Consider the following 23,179-nt stretch of genomic DNA (forward strand, 5'->3'; position numbering starts at 1 on the left):
AAACACTATTTACATCCCACCCTCCCAAAAATACCCACATAAAATGTTTAACAAAAAAACATTACAATAATAAAAAAAAACACATAAATATTTACCTAAGGGTCTAAACTTCTTAAATATCTATGCAAAGATGAAATATTTCTATATTTTTTTTATAAGCTTGTAAATAGTGATGGATGCAAAACTGAAAAAATGCTCTTTTATTTCCAAATAAAATATTGTCGCCATACATTGTGATAGGGACATAATTTAAACGGTGAAATAACCGGGACAAATGGGCAAATACAATACGTGGGTTTTGATTATAGAGGCATGTATTATTTTAAAACTATAAAGGCCGAAAACTGAGAAATAATGAATTTTTTCAGCTTTTTTCTTATTCTTACTGTTAAAATGCATTTACAGTAAGGTAGCTCTTAGCAAAATGTACCCCCCAAAGAAAGCCTAATTGGTGGCGGAAAAAACAAGATATCGATCAGTTCATTGTGATAAGTAGTGATAAAGTTATAGACTAACGAATGGGAGGTGAACATTGCTCGGATGCATAAAGTGAAAACCACTGAGGGCTTAAGTGTAAGGGGAAATATATATATATATATATATATATATATATATATATATATATATATATATATATATATATATACAGTGGCTTGCAAAAGTATTCAGCCCCTTTGAAGTTTTCCACATTTTGTCACATTACTGCGACAAACATGAATCAATTTTATTGGAATTCCACGTGAAAAACCAATACAAAGTGGTGTACATGTGGGAAGTGGAACGAAAATCATACATGATTCCAAACATTTTTTACAAATAAATAACTGCAAAGTGGGGTGTGCGTAATTATTCAGCCCCTTTTGGTCTGAGTGCAGTCAGTTTCCCATAGACATTGCCTGATGAGTGCTAATGACTAAATAGAGTGCACCTGTGTGTAATCTAATGTCAGTACAAATACAGCTGCTCTGTGACTGCCTCAGAGGTTATCTAAGAGAATATTGGGAACAACAACACCATGAAGTCCAAAGAACACACCAGACAGGTCAGGGATAAAGTTATTGAGAAATTTAAAGCAGGCTTAGGCTACAAAAAGATTTCCAAAGCCTTGAACATCCCACGGAGCACTGTTCAAGCGATTATTCAGAAATGGAAGGAGTATGGCACAACTGTAAACCTACCAAGACAAGGCCGTCCACCTAAACTCACAGGCCGAACAAGGAGAGCGCTGATCAGAAATGCAGTCAAGTGGCCCATGGTGACTCTGGACGAGCTGCAGAGATCTACAGCTCAGGTGGGGGAATCTGTCCATAGGACAACTATTAGTCGTGCACTGCACAAAGTTGGCCTTTATGGAAGAGTGGCAAGAAGAAAGCCATTGTTAACAGACAGGGCCGGCGCTACCATTAAGGCAAAGGAGGCAGCTGCCCCAGGGCCCCAGAGCTTGTAGGGGCCCCCAGTGGCTACAAGAGGAAAAAAAAATTTCAAAATCGGCCTTATAGTTTTTGAGAAAATCGATTTTAAAGTTTCAAAGGAAAAAAATCACATTTAAAAACCTGCCGACTTTAATGGTTAATAGCAAATCCACCTTAAATGCTAGAAACCCTAAATTTGCAGGGTATGTTAAGGAGATCATTAGGAATAAGAGGAAAAAACAATTTTTCAAAAAGACCTTATAGTTTTTGAGAAAATCGATTTTAAAGTTTCGAAGGAAAAAAAGTATACTTTTAAATGCGGTAAATGTCACTTTTAGTAGCAAACCTAACGGTAGTGTAATTTTACATGCATCAAACGAAAGCGCAATAAATTTCCTGACGGGGTTTCCAGGGGGTCTATACGCAGCCGCAGCGCTTTGGCCAGGGATCGCTATACAGCCGCAATATGGCTGTATGAAGATCCCTGGCATGTTTTCCTATTTTCCCAATTTTTTTTTTTTTTTTTATGTTTAGAGTGTGGGAATTAAAAAAAAAATTGTGGGGTCCCCCCTCCTGAAACTTGTTAACCCCTTGTCCCCCATGCAGGCTGGAATAGCCAGAATGTGGAGCTCCGACCGATTGGGGCTTCACACCCTGACTATACCAGCTGCAAAAAAGGTCTCTTAACCCCCTTGGCGGTATGAAAAATACCGCCAGGGGGAAGCGCAGCAGTTTTTTTTGTAAATTTTTTTTTTAATCATGTAGCGAGCCGAGGGCTTGCTACATGATAGCCGCTGCTCAGCGGCATCCCCCCGCCCGCTTCGATCGCCTTCGGCGATCACCGATCAGGAAATCCCGTTCAAAGAACGGGATTTCCTGGAGGGCTTCCCCCGTCGCCATGGCGACGGGGCGGGATGACGTCACTGACGTCAGCGACGTCGGGACGTCATTGGGAGACCCGATCCACCCCTCAGCGCTGCCAGGCACTGATTGGCCAGGCAGCGCTCGGGGTCTGGGGGGGGCGCGCGCCGCACCGGATAGCGGCGATCGGGCACGCGGCGGCGGCGATCGGGGTGCTGGCGCAGCTAGCAAAGTGCTAGCTGCGTCCAGCAAAAAAAAAATTACGTAAATCGGCCCAGCAGGGCCTGAGCGGCACCCTCCGGCTGCTTACCCCGTGTTACCGCCAAGGAGGTTAATGTCGATTTTTGTTCCGGGGTATATGTTGGGGGGGGCCCCCAGGTTTATTTTGCCCTGGGGCCCCATTGTTGCTTAAACCGGCCCTGTTAACAGAAAAGCATAAGAAGTCCCGTTTGCAGTTTGCCACAAGCCATGTGGGGGACACAGCAAACATGTGGAAGAAGGCTCTCTGGTCAGATGAGCTCAAAATAGAACTTTTTGGCCAAAATGCAAAACGCTATGTGTGGCAGAAAACTAACACTGCACATCACTTTGAACACACCATCCCTACTGTCAAATATGGTGGTGGCAGCATCATGCTGTGGGGGTGCTTCTCTTTAGCAGGGACAGGGAAGCTGGTCAGAGTTGATGGGAAGATGGATGGAGCCAAATACAGGGCAATCTTGGAAGAAAACCTCTTGGAGTCTGCAAAAGACTTGAGACTGGGGCGGAGGTTCACCTTCCAGCAGGACAACGACCCTAAACATAAAGCCAGGGCAACAATGGAATGGTTTAAAAAAAAACATATCCATGTGTTAGAATGGCCCAGCCAAAGTCCAGATCTAAATCCAATCGAGAATCTGTGGCAAGATCTGAAAATTGCTGTTCACAAACGCTGTCCATCTAATCTGACTGAGCTGGAGCTGTTTTGCAAAGAAGCATGGGAAAGGATTTCAGTCTCTAGATGTGCAAAACTGGTAGAGATATACCCTAAGAGACTGGCAGCTGTAATTGCAGCAAAAGGTGGTTCTACAAAGTATTGACTCAGGGGGCTGAATAATTACGCACACCACACTTTGCAGTTATTTATTTGTAAAAAATGTTTGAAACCACATATGATTTTCATTCCACTTCTCACATGTACACCACTTTGTATTGGTATATCACGTGGAATTCCAATAAAATTGATTCATGTTTGTGGCAGTAATATGACAAAATATGGAAAACTTCAAGGGGGCCGAATACTTTTGCAAGCCACTGTATATATATATATATATAGATAGATAGATAGATAGATAGATAAATAGATAGATAGATAGATACATCAAACATCACATATTAATAGATCCACCCGTATATAATGAGTCCGTTTTAGTAAAAAAAAATTCAATTTCCAATTTATTTGAAACAAAAACAAATAATGCACAATGACAATGCGTTTCTCCTCATAAGCCGATTCCTCAGGTCAAATACATGTCTTTAAATAAAACGAAAAATCCCAGCCGCAGATTCGTTAGCCTAGGAATCAATGAATCAGGCCACGGTGCCCGATCACTAATACCCCTCCCCCGCAGAAAAAGCGACAGCTTCTCTCGGAAGCTTCGCTTTTTCTGACTCCTATGTCCCTCTAAACGTACATTGTACGCTTAGAGTAACGCCATGTAAACAAAGTCATCTTGTGGCCAAAAAGTAAAATTACATCTAAAAGTAAAAAAAAAATACACATATATTTCCCCAAATCAAACACTATTTACATCCCACCCTCCCAAAAATACCCACATAAAATGTTTAACAAAAAAACATTACAATAATAAAAAAAAACACATAAATATTTACCTAAGGGTCTAAACTTCTTAAATATCTATGCAAAGATGAAATATTTCTATATTTTTTTTATAAGCTTGTAAATAGTGATGGATGCAAAACTGAAAAAATGCTCTTTTATTTCCAAATAAAATATTGTCGCCATACATTGTGATAGGGACATAATTTAAACGGTGAAATAACCGGGACAAATGGGCAAATACAATACGTGGGTTTTGATTATAGAGGCATGTATTATTTTAAAACTATAAAGGCCGAAAACTGAGAAATAATGAATTTTTTCAGCTTTTTTCTTATTCTTACTGTTAAAATGCATTTACAGTAAGGTAGCTCTTAGCAAAATGTACCCCCCAAAGAAAGCCTAATTGGTGGCGGAAAAAACAAGATATCGATCAGTTCATTGTGATAAGTAGTGATAAAGTTATAGACTAACGAATGGGAGGTGAACATTGCTCGGATGCATAAAGTGAAAACCACTGAGGGCTTAAGTGTAAGGGGAAATATATATATATATATATATATATATATATATATATATATATATATATATATATATATATATATATATATATATACAGTGGCTTGCAAAAGTATTCAGCCCCTTTGAAGTTTTCCACATTTTGTCACATTACTGCGACAAACATGAATCAATTTTATTGGAATTCCACGTGAAAAACCAATACAAAGTGGTGTACATGTGGGAAGTGGAACGAAAATCATACATGATTCCAAACATTTTTTACAAATAAATAACTGCAAAGTGGGGTGTGCGTAATTATTCAGCCCCTTTTGGTCTGAGTGCAGTCAGTTTCCCATAGACATTGCCTGATGAGTGCTAATGACTAAATAGAGTGCACCTGTGTGTAATCTAATGTCAGTACAAATACAGCTGCTCTGTGACTGCCTCAGAGGTTATCTAAGAGAATATTGGGAACAACAACACCATGAAGTCCAAAGAACACACCAGACAGGTCAGGGATAAAGTTATTGAGAAATTTAAAGCAGGCTTAGGCTACAAAAAGATTTCCAAAGCCTTAACCATCCCACGGAGCACTGTTCAAGCGATTATTCAGAAATGGAAGGAGTATGGCACAACTGTAAACCTACCAAGACAAGGCCGTCCACCTAAACTCACAGGCCGAACAAGGAGAGCGCTGATCAGAAATGCAGTCAAGTGGCCCATGGTGACTCTGGACGAGCTGCAGAGATCTACAGCTCAGGTGGGGGAATCTGTCCATAGGACAACTATTAGTCGTGCACTGCACAAAGTTGGCCTTTATGGAAGAGTGGAAAGAAGAAAGCCATTGTTAACAGACAGGGCCGGCGCTACCATTAAGGCAAAGGAGGCAGCTGCCCCAGGGCCCCAGAGCTTGTAGGGGCCCCCAGTGGCTACAAGAGGAAAACATTTTTTCAAAATCGGCCATATAGTTTTTGAGAAAATCGATTTTAAAGTTTCAAAGGAAAAAAAAACACATTTAAAAACCTGCCGACTTTAATGGTTAATAGCAAATCCACCTTAAATGCTAGAAACCCTAAATTTGCAGGGTATGTTAAGGAGATCATTAGGAATAAGAGGAAAAAACAATTTTTCAAAAAGACCTTATAGTTTTTGAGAAAATCGATTTTAAAGTTTCGAAGGAAAAAAAGTATACTTTTAAATGCGGTAAATGTCACTTTTAGTAGCAAACCTAACGGTAGTGTAATTTTACATGCATCAAACGAAAGCGCAATAAATTTCCTGACGGGGTTTCCAGGGGGTCTATACGCAGCCGCAGCGCTTTGGCCAGGGATCGCTATACAGCCGCAATATGGCTGTATGAAGATCCCTGGCATGTTTTCCTATTTTCCCATTTTTTTTTTTTTTTATGTTTAGAGTGTGGGAATTAAAAAAAAAATTGTGGGGTCCCCCCTCCTGAAACTTTTTAACCCCTTGTCCCCCATGCAGGCTGGAATAGCCAGAATGTGGAGCTCCAACCGATTGGGGCTTCACACCCTGACTATACCAGCTGCAAAAAAGGTCTCTTAACCCCCTTGGCGGTATGAAAAATACCGCCAGGGGGAAGCGCAGCAGTTTTTTTTTTAAATTTTTTTTTTAATCATGTAGCGAGCCGAGGGCTTGCTACATGATAGCCGCTGCTCAGCGGCATCCCCCGCCCGCTTCGATCGCCTTCGGCGATCACCGATCAGGAAATCCCGTTCAAAGAACGGGATTTCCTGGAGGGCTTCCCCCGTCGCCATGGCGACGGGGCGGGATGACGTCACCGACGTCAGCGACGTCGGGACATCATTGGGAGACCCGATCCACCCCTCGGCGCTGCCTGGCACTGATTGGCCAGGCAGCGCTCGGGGTCTGGGGGGGGGGCGCGCATAGCACCGGATAGCGGCGATCGGGCGCGCGGCGGCGGCGATCGGGGTGCTGGCGCAGCTAGCAAAGTGCTAGCTGCGTCCAGCAAAAAAAAAATTACGTAAATCGGCCCAGCAGGGCCTGAGCGGCACCCTCCGGCTGCTTACCCCGTGTTACCGCCAAGGAGGTTAATGTCGATTTTTGTTCCGGGGTATATGTTGGGGGGGGGGGGCCCCAGGTTTATTTTGCCCTGGGGCCCCATTGTTGCTTAAACCGGCCCTGTTAACAGAAAAGCATAAGAAGTCCCGTTTGCAGTTTGCCACAAGCCATGTGGGGGACACAGCAAACATGTGGAAGAAGGCTCTCTGGTCAGATGAGCTCAAAATAGAACTTTTTGGCCAAAATGCAAAACGCTATGTGTGGCAGAAAACTAACACTGCACATCACTTTGAACACACCATCCCTACTGTCAAATATGGTGGTGGCAGCATCATGCTGTGGGGGTGCTTCTCTTTAGCAGGGACAGGGAAGCTGGTCAGAGTTGATGGGAAGATGGATGGAGCCAAATACAGGGCAATCTTGGAAGAAAACCTCTTGGAGTCTGCAAAAGACTTGAGACTGGGGCGGAGGTTCACCTTCCAGCAGGACAACGACCCTAAACATAAAGCCAGGGCAACAATGGAATGGTTTAAAAAAAACATATCCATGTGTTAGAATGGCCCAGCCAAAGTCCAGATCTAAATCCAATCGAGAATCTGTGGCAAGATCTGAAAATTGCTGTTCACAAACGCTGTCCATCTAATCTGACTGAGCTGGAGCTGTTTTTCAAAGAAGCATGGGAAAGGATTTCAGTCTCTAGATGTGCAAAACTGGTAGAGATATACCCTAAGAGACTGGCAGCTGTAATTGCAGCAAAAGGTGGTTCTACAAAGTATTGACTCAGGGGGCTGAATAATTACGCACACCACACTTTGCAGTTATTTATTTGTAAAAAATGTTTGAAACCACATATGATTTTCATTCCACTTCTCACATGTACACCACTTTGTATTGGTATATCACGTGGAATTCCAATAAAATTGATTCATGTTTGTGGCAGTAATATGACAAAATATGGAAAACTTCAAGGGGGCCGAATACTTTTGCAAGCCACTGTATATATATATATATATAGATAGATAGATAGATAGATAGATAAATAGATAGATAGATAGATACATCAAACATCACATATTAATAGATCCACCCGTATATAATGAGTCCGTTTTAGTAAAAAAAAATTCAATTTCCAATTTATTTGAAACAAAAACAAATAATGCACAATGACAATGCGTTTCTCCTCATAAGCCGATTCCTCAGGTCAAATACATGTCTTTAAATAAAACGAAAAATCCCAGCCGCAGATTCGTTAGCCTAGGAATCAATGAATCAGGCCACGGTGCCCGATCACTAATACCCCTCCCCCGCAGAAAAAGCGACAGCTTCTCTCGGAAGCTTCGCTTTTTCTGACTCCTATGTCCCTCTAAACGTACATTGTACGCTTAGAGTAACGCCATGTAAACAAACTCATCTTGTGGCCAAAAAGTAAAATTACATCTAAAAGTAAAAAAAAAATACACATATATTTCCCCAAATCAAACACTATTTACATCCCACCCTCCCAAAAATACCCACATAAAATGTTTAACAAAAAAACATTACAATAATAAAAAAAAACACATAAATATTTACCTAAGGGTCTAAACTTCTTAAATATCTATGCAAAGATGAAATATTTCTATATTTTTTTTATAAGCTTGTAAATAGTGATGGATGCAAAACTGAAAAAATGCTCTTTTATTTCCAAATAAAATATTGTCGCCATACATTGTGATAGGGACATAATTTAAACGGTGAAATAACCGGGACAAATGGGCAAATACAATACGTGGGTTTTGATTATAGAGGCATGTATTATTTTAAAACTATAAAGGCCGAAAACTGAGAAATAATGAATTTTTTCAGCTTTTTTCTTATTCTTACTGTTAAAATGCATTTACAGTAAGGTAGCTCTTAGCAAAATGTACCCCCCAAAGAAAGCCTAATTGGTGGCGGAAAAAACAAGATATCGATCAGTTCATTGTGATAAGTAGTGATAAAGTTATAGACTAACGAATGGGAGGTGAACATTGCTCGGATGCATAAAGTGAAAACCACTGAGGGCTTAAGTGTAAGGGGAAATATATATATATATATATATATATATATATATATATATATATATATATATATATATATATATACAGTGGCTTGCAAAAGTATTCAGCCCCTTTGAAGTTTTCCACATTTTGTCACATTACTGCGACAAACATGAATCAATTTTATTGGAATTCCACGTGAAAAACCAATACAAAGTGGTGTACATGTGGGAAGTGGAACGAAAATCATACATGATTCCAAACATTTTTTACAAATAAATAACTGCAAAGTGGGGTGTGCGTAATTATTCAGCCCCTTTTGGTCTGAGTGCAGTCAGTTTCCCATAGACATTGCCTGATGAGTGCTAATGACTAAATAGAGTGCACCTGTGTGTAATCTAATGTCAGTACAAATACAGCTGCTCTGTGACTGCCTCAGAGGTTATCTAAGAGAATATTGGGAACAACAACACCATGAAGTCCAAAGAACACACCAGACAGGTCAGGGATAAAGTTATTGAGAAATTTAAAGCAGGCTTAGGCTACAAAAAGATTTCCAAAGCCTTAACCATCCCACGGAGCACTGTTCAAGCGATTATTCAGAAATGGAAGGAGTAGGGCACAACTGTAAACCTACCAAGACAAGGCCGTCCACCTAAACTCACAGGCCGAACAAGGAGAGCGCTGATCAGAAATGCAGTCAAGTGGCCCATGGTGACTCTGGACGAGCTGCAGAGATCTACAGCTCAGGTGGGGGAATCTGTCCATAGGACAACTATTAGTCGTGCACTGCACAAAGTTGGCCTTTATGGAAGAGTGGAAAGAAGAAAGCCATTGTTAACAGACAGGGCCGGCGCTACCATTAAGGCAAAGGAGGCAGCTGCCCCAGGGCCCCAGAGCTTGTAGGGGCCCCCAGTGGCTACAAGAGGAAAACATTTTTTCAAAATCGGCCATATAGTTTTTGAGAAAATCGATTTTAAAGTTTCAAAGGAAAAAAAAACACATTTAAAAACCTGCCGACTTTAATGGTTAATAGCAAATCCACCTTAAATGCTAGAAACCCTAAATTTGCAGGGTATGTTAAGGAGATCATTAGGAATAAGAGGAAAAAACAATTTTTCAAAAAGACCTTATAGTTTTTGAGAAAATCGATTTTAAAGTTTCGAAGGAAAAAAAGTATACTTTTAAATGCGGTAAATGTCACTTTTAGTAGCAAACCTAACGGTAGTGTAATTTTACATGCATCAAACGAAAGCGCAATAAATTTCCTGACGGGGTTTCCAGGGGGTCTATACGCAGCCGCAGCGCTTTGGCCAGGGATCGCTATACAGCCGCAATATGGCTGTATGAAGATCCCTGGCATGTTTTCCTATTTTCCCATTTTTTTTTTTTTTTATGTTTAGAGTGTGGGAATTAAAAAAAAAATTGTGGGGTCCCCCCTCCTGAAACTTTTTAACCCCTTGTCCCCCATGCAGGCTGGAATAGCCAGAATGTGGAGCTCCAACCGATTGGGGCTTCACACCCTGACTATACCAGCTGCAAAAAAGGTCTCTTAACCCCCTTGGCGGTATGAAAAATACCGCCAGGGGGAAGCGCAGCAGTTTTTTTTAAAAATTTTTTTTTTTAATCATGTAGCGAGCCGAGGGCTTGCTACATGATAGCCGCTGCTCAGCGGCATCCCCCGCCCGCTTCGATCGCCTTCGGCGATCACCGATCAGGAAATCCCGTTCAAAGAACGGGATTTCCTGGAGGGCTTCCCCCGTCGCCATGGCGACGGGGCGGGATGACGTCACCGACGTCAGCGACGTCGGGACATCATTGGGAGACCCGATCCACCCCTCGGCGCTGCCTGGCACTGATTGGCCAGGCAGCGCTCGGGGTCTGGGGGGGGGCGCGCGCCGCACCGGATAGCGGCGATCGGGCGCGCGGCGTCGGCGATCGGGGTGCTGGCGCAGCTAGCAAAGTGCTAGCTGCGTCCAGCAAAAAAAAAATTACGTAAATCGGCCCAGCAGGGCCTGAGCGGCACCCTCCGGCTGCTTACCCCGTGTTACCGCCAAGGAGGTTAATGTCGATTTTTGTTCCGGGGTATATGTTGGGGGGGGGGCCCCCAGGTTTATTTTGCCCTGGGGCCCCATTGTTGCTTAAACCGGCCCTGTTAACAGAAAAGCATAAGAAGTCCCGTTTGCAGTTTGCCACAAGCCATGTGGGGGACACAGCAAACATGTGGAAGAAGGCTCTCTGGTCAGATGAGCTCAAAATAGAACTTTTTGGCCAAAATGCAAAACGCTATGTGTGGCAGAAAACTAACACTGCACATCACTTTGAACACACCATCCCTACTGTCAAATATGGTGGTGGCAGCATCATGCTGTGGGGGTGCTTCTCTTTAGCAGGGACAGGGAAGCTGGTCAGAGTTGATGGGAAGATGGATGGAGCCAAATACAGGGCAATCTTGGAAGAAAACCTCTTGGAGTCTGCAAAAGACTTGAGACTGGGGCGGAGGTTCACCTTCCAGCAGGACAACGACCCTAAACATAAAGCCAGGGCAACAATGGAATGGTTTAAAAAAAACATATCCATGTGTTAGAATGGCCCAGCCAAAGTCCAGATCTAAATCCAATCGAGAATCTGTGGCAAGATCTGAAAATTGCTGTTCACAAACGCTGTCCATCTAATCTGACTGAGCTGGAGCTGTTTTGCAAAGAAGCATGGGAAAGGATTTCAGTCTCTAGATGTGCAAAACTGGTAGAGATATACCCTAAGAGACTGGCAGCTGTAATTGCAGCAAAAGGTGGGTCTACAAAGTATTGACTCAGGGGGCTGAATAATTACGCACACCACACTTTGCAGTTATTTATTTGTAAAAAATGTTTGAAACCACATATGATTTTCATTCCACTTCTCACATGTACACCACTTTGTATTGGTATATCACGTGGAATTCCAATAAAATTGATTCATGTTTGTGGCAGTAATATGACAAAATATGGAAAACTTCAAGGGGGCCGAATACTTTTGCAAGCCACTGTATATATATATATATATATATATATATAGATAGATAGATAGATAGATAGATAGATAGATAGATAGATAGATAAATAGATAGATAGATAGATACATCAAACATCACATATTAATAGATCCACCCGTATATAATGAGTCCGTTTTAGTAAAAAAAAATTCAATTTCCAATTTATTTGAAACAAAAACAAATAATGCACAATGACAATGCGTTTCTCCTCATAAGCCGATTCCTCAGGTCAAATACGTGTCTTTAAATAAAACGAAAAATCCCGGCCGCAGATTCGTTAGCCTAGGAATCAATGAATCAGGCCACGGTGCCCGATCACTAATACCCCTCCCCCGCAGAAAAAGCGACAGCTTCTCTCGGAAGCTTCGCTTTTTCTGACTCCTATGTCCCTCTAAACGTACATTGTACGCTTAGAGTAACGCCATGTAAACAAACTCATCTTGTGGCCAAAAAGTTAAATTACATCTAAAAGTAAAAAAAAAATACACATATATTTCCCCAAATCAAACACTATTTACATCCCACCCTCCCAAAAATACCCACATAAAATGTTTAACAAAAAAACATTACAATAATAAAAAAAAACACATAAATATTTACCTAAGGGTCTAAACTTCTTAAATATCTATGCAAAGATGAAATATTTCTATATTTTTTTTATAAGCTTGTAAATAGTGATGGATGCAAAACTGAAAAAATGCTCTTTTATTTTCAAATAAAATATTGTCGCCATACATTGTGATAGGGACATAATTTAAACGGTGAAATAACCGGGACAAATGGGCAAATACAATACGTGGGTTTTGATTATAAAGGCATGTATTATTTTAAAACTATAAAGGCCGAAAACTGAGAAATAATGCATTTTTTCAGCTTTTTTCTTATTCTTACTGTTAAAATGCATTTACAGTAAGGTAGCTCTTAGCAAAATGTACCCCCCAAAGAAAGCCTAATTGGTGGTGGAAAAAACAAGATATCGATCAGTTCATTGTGATAAGTAGTGATAAAGTTATAGACTAATGAATGGGAGGTGAACATTGCTCGGATGCATAAAGTGAAAACCACTGAGGGCTTAAGTGTAAGGGGAAATATATATATATATATATATATATATATATATATATATATATATATATATATATATATATATATATATATATATAAATATATATATATATATATATATATATATATATATACAGTGGCTTGCAAAAGTATTCAGCCTCTTTGAAGTTTTCCACATTTTGTCACATTACTGCGACAAACATGAATCAATTTTATTGGAATTCCACGTGAAAGACCAATATAAAGTGGTGTACATGTGGGAAGTGGAACGAAAATCATACATGATTCCAAACATTTTTTACAAATAAATAACTGCAAAGTGGGGTGTGCGTAATTATTCAGCCCCTTTTGGTCTGAGTGCAGTCAGTTTCCCATAGACATTGCCTGATGAGTGCTAATGACTAAATAGAGTGCACCTGTGTGTAATCTAATGTCAGTACAAATACAGCTGCTCTGTGACTGCCTCAGAGGTTATCTAAGAGAATATTGGGAACAACAACACCATGAAGTCCAAAGAACACACCAGACAGGTCAGGGATAAAGTTATTGAGAAATTTAAAGCAGGCTTAGGCTACAAAAAGATTTCCAAAGCCTTGAACATCCCACGGAGCACTGTTCAAGCGATTATTCAGAAATGGAAGGAGTATGGCACAACTGTAAACCTACCAAGACAAGGCCGTCCACCTAAACTCACAGGCCGAACAAGGAGAGCGCTGATCAGAAATGCAGTCAAGTGGCCCATGGTGACTCTGGACGAGCTGCAGAGATCTACAGCTCAGGTGGGGGAATCTGTCCATAGGACAACTATTAGTCGTGCACTGCACAAAGTTGGCCTTTATGGAAGAGTGGCAGGAAGAAAGCCATTGTTAACAGACAGGGCCGGCGCTAGCATTAAGGCAAAGGAGGCAGCTGCCCCAGGGCCCCAGAGCTTGTAGGGGCCCCCAGTGGCTACAAGAGGAAAAAAAAATTTCAAAATCGGCCTTATAGTTTTTGAGAAAATCGATTTTAAAGTTTCAAAGGAAAAAAAAACACATTTAAAAACCTGCCGACTTTAATGGTTAATAGCAAATCCACCTTAAATGCTAGAAACCCTAAATTTGCAGGGTATGTTAAGGAGATCATTAGGAATAAGAGGAAAAAACAATTTTTCAAAAAGACTTTATAGTTTTTGAGAAAATCGATTTTAAAGTTTCGAAGGAAAAAAAGTATACTTTTAAATGCGGTAAATGTCACTTTTAGTAGCAAACCTAACGGTAGTGTAATTTTACATGCATCAAACGAAAGCGCAATAAATTTCCTGACGGGGTTTCCAGGGGGTCTATACGCAGCCGCAGCGCTTTGGCCAGGGATCGCTATACAGCCGCAATATGGCTGTATGAAGATCCCTGGCATGTTTTCCTATTTTCCCAATTTTTTTTTTTTTTATGTTTAGAGTGTGGGAATTAAAAAAAAAATTGTGGGGTCCCCCCTCCTGAAACTTTTTAACCCCTTGTCCCCCATGCAGGCTGGAATAGCCAGAATGTGGAGCTTCGACCGATTGGGGCTTCACACCCTGACTATACCAGCTGCAAAAAAGGTCTCTTAACCCCCTTGGCGGTATGAAAAATACCGCCAGGGGGAAGCGCAGCAGTTTTTTTTGTAAATTTTTTTTTTTAATCATGTAGCGAGCCGAGGGCTTGCTACATGATAGCCGCTGCTCAGCGGCATCCCCCCGCCCGCTTCGATCGCCTTCGGCGATCACCGATCAGGAAATCCCGTTCAAAGAACGGTATTTCCTGGAGGGCTTCCCCCACGCCATGGTGACGGGGCGGGATGACGTCACTGACGTCAGCGACGTCGGGACGTCATTGGGAGACCCGATCCACCCCTCAGCACTGCCAGGCACTGATTGGCCAGGCAGCGCTCGGGGTCTGGGGGGGGGGGGGGCGCGCCGCACCGGATAGCGGCGATCGGGCGCGCGGCAGCGGCGATCGGGGTGCTGGCACAGCTAGCAAAGTGCTAGCTGCGTCCAGCAAAAAAAAAAATTACGTAAATCGGCCCAGCAGGGCCTGAGCGGCACCCTCCGGCTGCTTACCCCGTGTTACCGCCAAGGAGGTTAATGTCGATTTTTGTTCCGGGGTATATGTTGGGGGGGGCCCCCAGGTTTATTTTGCCCTGGGGCCCCATTGTTGCTTAAACCGGCCCTGTTAACAGAAAAGCATAAGAAGTCCCGTTTGCAGTTTGCCACAAGCCATGTGGGGGACACAGCAAACATGTGGAAGAAGGCTCTCTGGTCAGATGAGCCCAAAATAGAACTTTTTGGCCAAAATGCAAAACGCTATGTGTGGCAGAAAACTAACACTGCACATCACTTTGAACACACCATCCCTACTGTCAAATATGGTGGTGGCAGCATCATGCTGTGGGGGTGCTTCTCTTTAGCAGGGACAGGGAAGCTGGTCAGAGTTGATGGGAAGATGGATGGAGCCAAATACAGGGCAATCTTGGAAGAAAACCTCTTGGAGTCTGCAAAAGACTTGAGACTGGGGCGGAGGTTCACCTTCCAGCAGGACAACGACCCTAAACATAAAGCCAGGGCAACAATGGAATGGTTTAAAAAAAACATATCCATGTGTTAGAATGGCCCAGCCAAAGTCCAGATCTAAATCCAATCGAGAATCTGTGGCAAGATCTGAAAATTGCTGTTCACAAACGCTGTCCATCTAATCTGACTGAGCTGGAGCTGTTTTGCAAAGAAGCATGGGAAAGGATTTCAGTCTCTAGATGTGCAAAACTGGTAGAGATATACCCTAAGAGACTGGCAGCTGTAATTGCAGCAAAAGGTGGGTCTACAAAGTATTGACTCAGGGGGCTGAATAATTACGCACACCACACTTTGCAGTTATTTATTTGTAAAAAATGTTTGAAACCACATATGATTTTCATTCCACTTCTCACATGTACACCACTTTGTATTGGTATATCACGTGGAATTCCAATAAAATTGATTCATGTTTGTGGCAGTAATATGACAAAATATGGAAAACTTCAAGGGGGCCGAATACTTTTGCAAGCCACTGTATATATATATATATATATATATAGATAGATAGATAGATAGATAGATATATAGATAGATACATCAAACATCACATATTAATAGATCCACCCGTATATAATGAGTCCGTTTTAGTAAAAAAAAATTCAATTTCCAATTTATTTGAAACAAAAACAAATAATGCACAATGACAATGCGTTTCTCCTCATAAGCCGATTCCTCAGGTCAAATACGTGTCTTTAAATAAAACGAAAAATCCCGGCCGCAGATTCGTTAGCCTAGGAATCAATGAATCGGGCCACGGTGCCCGATCACTAATACCCCTCCCCCGCAGAAAAAGCGACAGCTTCTCTCGGAAGCTTCGCTTTTTCTGACTCCTATGTCCCTCTAAACGTACATTGTACGCTTAGAGTAACGCCATGTAAACAAACTCATCTTGTGGCCAAAAAGTAAAATTACATCTAAAAGTAAAAAAAAAATACACATATATTTCCCCAAATCAAACACTATTTACATCCCACCCTCCCAAAAATTCCCACATAAAATGTTTAACAAAAAAACATTACAATAATAAAAAAAAACACATAAATATTTACCTAAGGGTCTAAACTTCTTAAATATCTATGCAAAGATGAAATATTTCTATATTATTTTTTTTATAAGCTTGTAAATAGTGATGGATGCAAAACTGAAAAAATGCTCTTTTATTTCCAAATAAAATATTGTCGCCATACATTGTGATAGGGACATAATTTAAACGGTGAAATAACCGGGACAAATGGGCAAATACAATACGTGGGTTTTGATTATAGAGGCATGTATTATTTTAAAACTATAAAGGCCGAAAACTGAGAAATAATGAATTTTTTCAGCTTTTTTCTTATTCTTACTGTTAAAATGCATTTACAGTAAGGTAGCTCTTAGCAAAATGTACCCCCCAAAGAAAGCCTAATTGGTGGCGGAAAAAACAAGATATCGATCAGTTCATTGTGATAAGTAGTGATAAAGTTATAGACTAATGAATGGGAGGTGAACATTGCTCGGATGCATAAAGTGAAAACCACTGAGGGCTTAAGTGTAAGGGGAAATATATATATATATATATATATATATATATATATATATATATATATATATATATATATATATACAGTGGCTTGCAAAAGTATTCAGCCCCCTTGAAGTTTTCCACATTTTGTCACATTACTGCGACAAACATGAATCAATTTTATTGGAATTCCACGTGAAAGACCAATACAAAGTGGTGTACATGTGGGAAGTGGAACGAAAATCATACATGATTCCAAACATTTTTTACAAATAAATAACTGCAAAGTGGGGTGTGCGTAATTATTCAGCCCCTTTTGGTCTGAGTGCAGTCAGTTTCCCATAGACATTGCCTGATGAGTGCTAATGACTAAATAGAGTGCACCTGTGTGTAATCTAATGTCAGTACAAATACAGCTGCTCTGTGACTGCCTCAGAGGTTATCTAAGAGAATATTGGGAACAACAACACCATGAAGTCCAAAGAACACACCAGACAGGTCAGGGATAAAGTTATTGAGAAATTTAAAGCAGGCTTAGGCTACAAAAAGATTTCCAAAGCCTTGAACTTCCCACGGAGCACTGTTCAAGCGATTATTCAGAAATGGAAGGAGTATGGCACAACTGTAAACCTACCAAGACAAGGCCGTCCACCTAAACTCACAGGCCGAACAAGGAGAGCGCTGATCAGAAATGCAGTCAAGTGGCCCATGGTGACTCTGGACGAGCTGCAGAGATCTACAGCTCAGGTGGGGGAATCTGTCCATAGGACAACTATTAGTCGTGCACTGCACAAAGTTGGCCTTTATGGAAGAGTGGCAAGAAGAAAGCCATTGTTAACAGACAGGGCCGGCGCTACCATTAAGGCAAAGGAGGCAGCTGCCCCAGGGCCCCAGAGCTTGTAGGGGCCCCCAGTGGCTACAAGAGGAAAAAAAATTTTCAAAATCGGCCTTATAGTTTTTGAGAAAATCGATTTTAAAGTTTCAAAGGAAAAAAAATCACATTTAAAAACCTGCCGACTTTAATGGTTAATAGCAAATCCACCTTAAATGCTAGAAACCCTAAATTTGCAGGGTATGTTAAGGAGATCATTAGGAATAAGAGGAAAAAACAATTTTTCAAAAAGACCTTATAGTTTTTGAGAAAATCGATTTTAAAGTTTCGAAGGAAAAAAAGTATACTTTTAAATGCGGTAAATGTCACTTTTAGTAGCAAACCTAACGGTAGTGTAATTTTACATGCATCAAACGAAAGCGCAATAAATTTCCTGACGGGGTTTCCAGGGGGTCTATACGCAGCCGCAGCGCTTTGGCCAGGGATCGCTATACAGCCGCAATATGGCTGTATGAAGATCCCTGGCATGTTTTCCTATTTTCCCAATTTTTTTTTTTTTTTTATGTTTAGAGTGTGGGAATTAAAAAAAAAATTGTGGGGTCCCCCCTCCTGAAACTTGTTAACCTCTTGTCCCCCATGCAGGCTGGAATAGCCAGAATGTGGAGCTCCGACCGATTGGGGCTTCACACCCTGACTATACCAGCTGCAAAAAAGGTCTCTTAACCCCCTTGGCGGTATGAAAAATACCGCCAGGGGGAAGCGCAGCAGTTTTTTTTGTAAATTTTTTTTTTAATCATGTAGCGAGCCGAGGGCTTGCTACATGATAGCCGCTGCTCAGCGGCATCCCCCCGCCCGCTTCGATCGCCTTCGGCGATCACCGATCAGGAAATCCCGTTCAAAGAACGGGATTTCCTGGAGGGCTTCCCCCGTCGCCATGGCGACGGGTCGGGATGACGTCACTGACGTCAGCGACGTCGGGACGTCATTGGGAGACCCGATCCACCCCTCAGCGCTGCCAGGCACTGATTGGCCAGGCAGCGCTCGGGGTCTGGGGGGGGCGCGCGCCGCACCGGATAGCGGCGATCGGGCACGCGGCGGCGGCGATCGGGGTGCTGGCGCAGCTAGCAAAGTGCTAGCTGCGTCCAGCAAAAAAAAAATTACGTAAATCGGCCCAGCAGGGCCTGAGCGGCACCCTCCGGCTGCTTACCCCGTGTTACCGCCAAGGAGGTTAATGTCGATTTTTGTTCCGGGGTATATGTTGGGGGGGGGCCCCCAGGTTTATTTTGCCCTAGGGCCCCATTGTTGCTTAAACCGGCCCTGTTAACAGAAAAGCATAAGAAGTCCCGTTTGCAGTTTGCCACAAGCCATGTGGGGGACACAGCAAACATGTGGAAGAAGGCTCTCTGGTCAGATGAGCTCAAAATAGAACTTTTTGGCCAAAATGCAAAACGCTATGTGTGGCAGAAAACTAACACTGCACATCACTTTGAACACACCATCCCTACTGTCAAATATGGTGGTGGCAGCATCATGCTGTGGGGGTGCTTCTCTTTAGCAGGGACAGGGAAGCTGGTCAGAGTTGATGGGAAGATGGATGGAGCCAAATACAGGGCAATCTTGGAAGAAAACCTCTTGGAGTCTGCAAAAGACTTGAGACTGGGGCGGAGGTTCACCTTCCAGCAGGACAACGACCCTAAACATAAAGCCAGGGCAACAATGGAATGGTTTAAAAAAAACATATCCATGTGTTAGAATGGCCCAGCCAAAGTCCAGATCTAAATCCAATCGAGAATCTGTGGCAAGATCTGAAAATTGCTGTTCACAAACGCTGTCCATCTAATCTGACTGAGCTGGAGCTGTTTTGCAAAGAAGCATGGGAAAGGATTTCAGTCTCTAGATGTGCAAAACTGGTAGAGATATACCCTAAGAGACTGGCAGCTGTAATTGCAGCAAAAGGTGGTTCTACAAAGTATTGACTCAGGGGGCTGAATAATTACGCACACCACACTTTGCAGTTATTTATTTGTAAAAAATGTTTGAAACCACATATGATTTTCATTCCACTTCTCACATGTACACCACTTTGTATTGGTATATCACGTGGAATTCCAATAAAATTGATTCATGTTTGTGGCAGTAATATGACAAAATATGGAAAACTTCAAGGGGGCCGAATACTTTTGCAAGCCACTGTATATATATATATATATAGATAGATAGATAGATAGATAGATAGATAGATAAATAGATAGATAGATAGATACATCAAACATCACATATTAATAGATCCACCCGTATATAATGAGTCCGTTTTAGTAAAAAAAAATTCAATTTCCAATTTATTTGAAACAAAAACAAATAATGCACAATGACAATGCGTTTCTCCTCATAAGCCGATTCCTCAGGTCAAATACGTGTCTTTAAATAAAACGAAAAATCCCGGCCGCAGATTCGTTAGCCTAGGAATCAATGAATCAGGCCACGGTGCCCGATCACTAATACCCCTCCCCCGCAGAAAAAGCGACAGCTTCTCTCGGAAGCTTCGCTTTTTCTGACTCCTATGTCCCTCTAAACGTACATTGTACGCTTAGAGTAACGCCATGTAAACAAACTCATCTTGTGGCCAAAAAGTAAAATTACATCTAAAAGTAAAAAAAAAATACACATATATTTCCCCAAATCAAACACTATTTACATCCCACCCTCCCAAAAATACCCACATAAAATGTTTAACAAAAAAACATTACAATAATAAAAAAAAACACATAAATATTTACCTAAGGGTCTAAACTTCTTAAATATCTATGCAAAGATGAAATATTTCTATATTTTTTTTATAAGCTTGTAAATAGTGATGGATGCAAAACTGAAAAAATGCTCTTTTATTTCCAAATAAAATATTGTCGCCATACATTGTGATAGGGACATAATTTAAACGGTGAAATAACCGGGACAAATGGGCAAATACAATACGTGGGTTTTGATTATAGAGGCATGTATTATTTTAAAACTATAAAGGCCGAAAACTGAGAAATAATGAATTTTTTCAGCTTTTTTCTTATTCTTACTGTTAAAATGCATTTACAGTAAGGTAGCTCTTAGCAAAATGTACCCCCCAAAGAAAGCCTAATTGGTGGCGGAAAAAACAAGATATCGATCAGTTCATTGTGATAAGTAGTGATAAAGTTATAGACTAACGAATGGGAGGTGAACATTGCTCGGATGCATAAAGTGAAAACCACTGAGGGCTTAAGTGTAAGGGGAAATATATATATATATATATATATATATATATATATATATATATATATATATATATATATATATATATATATACAGTGGCTTGCAAAAGTATTCAGCCCCTTTGAAGTTTTCCACATTTTGTCACATTACTGCGACAAACATGAATCAATTTTATTGGAATTCCACGTGAAAAACCAATACAAAGTGGTGTACATGTGGGAAGTGGAACGAAAATCATACATGATTCCAAACATTTTTTACAAATAAATAACTGCAAAGTGGGGTGTGCGTAATTATTCAGCCCCTTTTGGTCTGAGTGCAGTCAGTTTCCCATAGACATTGCCTGATGAGTGCTAATGACTAAATAGAGTGCACCTGTGTGTAATCTAATGTCAGTACAAATACAGCTGCTCTGTGACTGCCTCAGAGGTTATCTAAGAGAATATTGGGAACAACAACACCATGAAGTCCAAAGAACACACCAGACAGGTCAGGGATAAAGTTATTGAGAAATTTAAAGCAGGCTTAGGCTACAAAAAGATTTCCAAAGCCTTGAACATCCCACGGAGCACTGTTCAAGCGATTATTCAGAAATGGAAGGAGTATGGCACAACTGTAAACCTACCAAGACAAGGCCGTCCACCTAAACTCACAGGCCGAACAAGGAGAGCGCTGATCAGAAATGCAGTCAAGTGGCCCATGGTGACTCTGGACGAGCTGCAGAGATCTACAGCTCAGGTGGGGGAATCTGTCCATAGGACAACTATTAGTCGTGCACTGCACAAAGTTGGCCTTTATGGAAGAGTGGAAAGAAGAAAGCCATTGTTAACAGACAGGGCCGGCGCTACCATTAAGGCAAAGGAGGCAGCTGCCCCAGGGCCCCAGAGCTTGTAGGGGCCCCCAGTGGCTACAAGAGGAAAACATTTTTTCAAAATCGGCCATATAGTTTTTGAGAAAATCGATTTTAAAGTTTCAAAGGAAAAAAAAACACATTTAAAAACCTGCCGACTTTAATGGTTAATAGCAAATCCACCTTAAATGCTAGAAACCCTAAATTTGCAGGGTATGTTAAGGAGATCATTAGGAATAAGAGGAAAAAACAATTTTTCAAAAAGACCTTATAGTTTTTGAGAAAATCGATTTTAAAGTTTCGAAGGAAAAAAAGTATACTTTTAAATGCGGTAAATGTCACTTTTAGTAGCAAACCTAACGGTAGTGTAATTTTACATGCATCAAACGAAAGCGCAATAAATTTCCTGACGGGGTTTCCAGGGGGTCTATACGCAGCCGCAGCGCTTTGGCCAGGGATCGCTATACAGCCGCAATATGGCTGTATGAAGATCCCTGGCATGTTTTCCTATTTTCCCATTTTTTTTTTTTTTTATGTTTAGAGTGTGGGAATTAAAAAAAAAATTGTGGGGTCCCCCCTCCTGAAACTTTTTAACCCCTTGTCCCCCATGCAGGCTGGAATAGCCAGAATGTGGAGCTCCAACCGATTGGGGCTTCACACCCTGACTATACCAGCTGCAAAAAAGGTCTCTTAACCCCCTTGGCGGTATGAAAAATACCGCCAGGGGGAAGCGCAGCAGTTTTTTTTTTTAATTTTTTTTTTAATCATGTAGCGAGCCGAGGGCTTGCTACATGATAGCCGCTGCTCAGCGGCATCCCCCCGCCCGCTTCGATCGCCTTCGGCGATCACCGATCAGGAAATCCCGTTCAAAGAACGGGATTTCCTGGAGGGCTTCCCCCGTCGCCATGGCGACGGGGCGGGATGACGTCACCGACGTCAGCGACGTCGGGACATCATTGGGAGACCCGATCCACCCCTCGGCGCTGCCTGGCACTGATTGGCCAGGCAGCGCTCGGGGTCTGGGGGGGGGCGCGCCGCACCGGATAGCGGCGATCGGGCGCGCGGCGTCGGCGATCGGGGTGCTGGCGCAGCTAGCAAAGTGCTAGCTGCGTCCAGCAAAAAAAAAATTACGTAAATCGGCCCAGCAGGGCCTGAGCGGCACCCTCCGGCTGCTTACCCCGTGTTACCGCCAAGGAGGTTAATGTCGATTTTTGTTCCGGGGTATATGTTGGGGGGGGGGGGCCCCCAGGTTTATTTTGCCCTGGGGCCCCATTGTTGCTTAAACCGGCCCTGTTAACAGAAAAGCATAAGAAGTCCCGTTTGCAGTTTGCCACAAGCCATGTGGGGGACACAGCAAACATGTGGAAGAAGGCTCTCTGGTCAGATGAGCTCAAAATAGAACTTTTTGGCCAAAAT

At 41.9% G+C, this 23,179-nt stretch overlaps 1 protein-coding gene across 2 annotated transcripts in view; it reads left to right on the forward strand.

The window, feature by feature from the left end:
- LOC137518515 (sodium-dependent neutral amino acid transporter B(0)AT1-like) overlaps positions 1 to 23,179 on the forward strand; it is a 390,168-nt gene that overhangs the window by 93,542 nt on the left and 273,447 nt on the right. The gene's annotated exons all lie outside the window — the stretch shown is intronic.

This window comes from Hyperolius riggenbachi, chromosome 5 (assembly GCF_040937935.1).
Source record: "Hyperolius riggenbachi isolate aHypRig1 chromosome 5, aHypRig1.pri, whole genome shotgun sequence".
Classification (NCBI taxonomy): domain Eukaryota; kingdom Metazoa; phylum Chordata; class Amphibia; order Anura; family Hyperoliidae; genus Hyperolius; species Hyperolius riggenbachi.